Source organism: Octopus bimaculoides, chromosome 18 (genome assembly GCF_001194135.2).
Source record: "Octopus bimaculoides isolate UCB-OBI-ISO-001 chromosome 18, ASM119413v2, whole genome shotgun sequence".
In the NCBI taxonomy this organism is placed as follows: Eukaryota; Metazoa; Mollusca; class Cephalopoda; order Octopoda; family Octopodidae; genus Octopus; species Octopus bimaculoides.
The window spans coordinates 41267620-41272557 of NC_068998.1; the positions used below are offsets into that span (position 1 = coordinate 41267620).

Consider the following 4938-nt stretch of genomic DNA (forward strand, 5'->3'; position numbering starts at 1 on the left):
ATATATATATATATATATATATACACATATATGTATATATTTCTATGTCTCTGTGTACAGTATGCATATATACAAACACGTCCACACACACGCATATATATATATATATTGTATTTATTTATTCCTATATTCTTGCATATACATATTATTCGTACAAGAGATATGTTTTTGTTTTGTCTTTTTGTTTTTTTATTTTTTTTTGCTAATTATAATTTTGATTTTGCTGGTAAACAAATCTGGGAAACAAATTACAGTTGGTAGTTGTCGTCTTATTTTATTTAGTTTCCTCGACTTTTATTTTTTTAATGTAAAATTCGTCACATAAGGAAGTTAAAAACTAAATGCCTACGTTGATTGGTTAAATTTTGAAAGTTTGGACAAGTACGTAGGACGTGGACGAAAGAGAGTACTGATGTATCAAATAATTTTAAGAAATATCTTAACTCGTCGGAAGAAATTTAGTTGAAACATCTTAACCTACGCCACATTCAATTACAACTGTCTGTCTGTCTGTCTGTCTATCTCCGAAATAGTTGTGAAATTGTGAAAGACATTGGTGTTAGTCTGCACTTTTCAAAAACCAATATTTATCTATTTTTACCGAAAATATGATAAATTGCACGAAATGTAAGGGAATCTTCTAAGAACTGGCTAGAAGCCATTCGTACCGTATATGTCGGTATATCCCAAATCAGAGGTCAATTTAAACCCCGAGTATAAAATCCGATCCTTAACTTGTGGATTAGAACGTCACCAAAGGGGATGGAGAGCAGTGTAAACCATTTAAAGAGAGGATTTCATGGAAAGACTCAACTTGTATTTCTACCATAAGCAGCAGTACTCTTTCTAAGTAAACATTGGTCTCCAGCTACCGTAAAAACCTTCCTCATGGCTCCTACAGATAAACGAAAAACTTATGAGGCTAGTTTTAACCATGTTACTGTGCAAATCCTATCTCATAACTTTTTAATATTTTTCTTTATATAAGTTCCCAAATATTGTACTGAACTTTCACATTTGAATGCTTTAACAACTAAAGAATATTTGGTTTAACGTCTACGATATTTAAATCGCGACATACCTAAAACACAAATACCTTCAGCATCCCAGTGAGATATACAGACACTAGTTTATCCAGATAAAGGTGGTGGAAAAGCATAAGCACAGTTTTGATAACAAATGGGACAGATATCAAATATGCGAAAATGTGTCGTCAAGCCTTATTTCTGTTTTGTTCAGTTGAAAACCAATAGATTTTATTCTACGCTGGAGAATAACTTGAACAAGATTAAGACATTTTGAATGTTTAAAGACAAAGAAGATAATATTTTTTAAAAGTTAGAAAGCACCAACATACATATGCACAATTTCTGTGTATTCCAGTTGATGTAGGTATTGAGTTGTCACTTAAATTCGTTCGTGTCTGCTAATGTTATCTACATTAACACAAAAAAATATTTTTATCGAAGTGTTTTATGTTATTTTTGAAGTTCTGTTTTTCTCGTACAACGTTTGTATATTGCTTTTGAAATTCGAATAAATTCGATTACTTTTCAGAATTATGACGTTGGAGTATGAAGTAGAAAATAATGAATATTTTCGAAAACTGTTTCTCTTTGCTTTCCGTCAAAGTTTTAAAGTTACCAAAATTGATCGAAACACTTGTGTCATGTATGGAGAAGACGCTATTACTAGAAAAGAATTGCATAGAAATTATTTTTACGCTTCTGATGAACGAGTTCAACCTCGGGGATCCGTGAAAATTCACTAAGTATGATAATTACCCCTGTAGATGGAATCTTCTCATGATACCGTCGTTGGTCACCTTCACTTAATGGGCACTCCTGCTGAAACAACCCGACCGGTGACACGGCGCGCTTCTTCAAGACGACAACTCTCACATCCACGTCATTAATTGTCCAATACTGTTATTTAAGAGCTCAGATGTGAAGTTTTACCGCGCACACCGTATTTTCCTGATATACAACCTTCGCATTAACATCTTTTTCAACCACTCGCCAACAGACTGCGATGTGAAATTGGAAGCATAGCTTGATGAATTGTCGAGTCAATGACTATTATTCCATTCAAACTTTGCTATTGTTACTTGGTCATCAATGATTTTTAAACTGATTTATTTTCCATTACATCTCAGACAGACAAATTCAGCGCTGAGTTGTTGAAGTAGCGATAATGCTATAGCAAATATTCTGTTCAATACCACAGATTTTCTTGTCAGTTGTTTGACCATAACCATTTGAGCATGCCCCTTACTAGCTGACAATATGTGCATCTCTGATGATGAGCAGGAGTAGGTGGGGGCATCATAACCAAGTCTAAAATGGGATTGTTTGAGGCTAGAATATATATAAGGAAAGCAAATTTTGAAGGAAATATTAGTCATTTTCCGTAATTTCCAGGAGCAAGCAGATAGAAAATAACAGTTCCTACTCAAAGACAAATTCGTGTTATATAGTGTGATTTATAGACAGTTTAAGCGATACAATTCATTACAATTCGCTCAAATCCATTATATTCATCGCACATTATTCTGTTCCCTGTCCCTGTCAGACAATCCTTCCCCAAATATCCCTTCCGCCCACGAAAGTTAACTACCGCTAAATAAATAAGCCGTCTTCTATTCGTAAATTTTGCTTTCCATTTGCTCTCTTTCTATCCAAATTTCTCGCCTTACTTTTCCTCTCTCATTTCTTGTTTCTTCCTCCTTATATTACTACCTATTATTTTATCAAAACACACCACGGTGCATATTTTTTGTCTTAGTCCTCCCACGAAAACTGCCAAACTATCACACACAACCAATCAAGTAACAAACTTGTTTTCTAATATTGAGTGAGGTATGAACTTCATGGGTATATAGTAATGATCTACATTGCAGAACTAGCCATGAGTAACGGAAGACAGTTGAAGGAGGTGGAAGGGGTGATATTAGTCTTCGGGTTAGTAGTATGACTGCTTCCTTCACCTGTGGACTGTACAAAACTCATCCTAGTGTATGTCTGTGTACGTGTATGAGTATATATATATATATATAGAGAGAGAGAGATTTATAAATACACATATAAAGTATATATGCATATATAAATGTCTGGTAATGCTTGTCCATTGTGTATGTACATTTCTGTCTCCCTTTCTCTATATGTTTATATATATATATATATATATATATATATACATCAATACTTACATACATACACACACACACACACACACACACACACACACACATATATATATATAATACAAATTATGCCATTTATCACGCATCGTCTATCAAAATAATCCGCTACAAATGCATTGCCAAATATTTAAGCAGTATTATTAATTGTTTTGCCTGACCTTTGACATCATTATTCATATTCTATGATTATGATTCAGTTAAAGGTCACCTAAACTGTATACTGTAAACACATGCATATATATTCAGATATGTAAATGCATACACACATATAGAAATAGAAACCTAAGTACGTCTGTACATTCATATATATATATGTTTGTGTGTGTGTGTGTATGAATGTCCAGATGTACTTAGGTATGTATTTCTATATGTGTGTATGCATGTGTGTTTATAGTATATAGTTTAGGTGACCTTTCACTGATTCGTAATCATAGAATATGAATGATGAAACTACCCGGATGTGTGTGTGTGTGTTTGTGTGTGTGTGCCCGCGTGCGTGTGCGTGTGGCGTGTGCGTGTGCGTGCGTGTATATATATATATATATATATATATAATTTATTGTTCCGTGATATAAAATTCAACAAAGAATGCACTCCCTCCGGTGAGAGATAAATATTATTTATTTAAAGGGCACAATACACTCAAATAAATTCTTCATGCGCAAAAACCACATATCATAACAAACTAAAAAGTTGAATAATATAGAGGAAACACGAAAAGACTGAGAAGACAGCAATATAGAAAATGCGAAAGTAAAAAGTAAAAAAAAACAAGCAGATAAGGAAAAGGGGAAAACGAAAACACAAAAATTAATTGGTAAAAAATAAAAAGTAAAAGGGTAAAAGAGCTACACTCCTTAGGCCTTAAATGATAAGGCTGGAAATATGTCAAGTCAGTCAGGAATAGGCGAAATTTTTCCAATTCTTCAGGATATACTTATATATATGCATGCAAATACTGAAAATCTCTGACCTGGAGCTCAATAGAGAGTTAGGATTCTTAGATCTGAACAGGATCTACGTTCTTTCAGCCAAACAAAGTCTACATTTATTCGATCCATTCACATTAGGTATGAATTTCTCAACTACTTTCCATTTATTCACCTGCAGTGTTTCGTTATCTTTCAAAGTCCATACGTAGCTAGACAACTTAGAAGCTTTGCTTTTGTCCATATGTCGGAAGGAGGCTATGTGATTGGGATAGCGATTTTTAAATCCACCTTCACATAATCGAATATAGGCCTTCTAAGCACTCGTATTATTATTTTTTAGGGTTGCGGCAACTTCCGTCTCATATATGATAGATTTTGCATTCACCTCTGCCTTATATATAATAGAGTTAATCTTACAACGTTGGTCAAGTGGACAGGATCCTGGGTCGTGACAGTTGCAGGTGGATTCAGGTTCTTGGTACCGACCATGTGTAAGGAGGATAGCACTTTTTACCTTTTGACACCTCAGTTTCGTTTCCCGTTGTTTACTGTCTGCGTTTTCTATATGCTGCCTTCTCCGTTTCATTGCGTTTCTCCTATTTATTCAATTTTTTAGTTCATTATGATATGTGTTTTGCGCCTGAAGAATATGTTTCAGTTCTCTCAACAAATGAAACTATTAGCAGCGATTTAATACATATATTATGACCTTTAAATAGTAATAGCTATCTCCCACCAGATGGTGTACTTGTTTTGTTGAATTTTCTATCACGTTTCAGTGGATTATGTATATATATATATAAT

General features: G+C 33.9%; 1 long non-coding RNA gene across 7 annotated transcripts in view; it reads left to right on the top strand.

The window, feature by feature from the left end:
• Positions 1-4938, top strand: part of LOC106870360 (uncharacterized) — a 248712-nt gene that overhangs the window by 107935 nt on the left and 135839 nt on the right. The window lies entirely within an intron of this gene.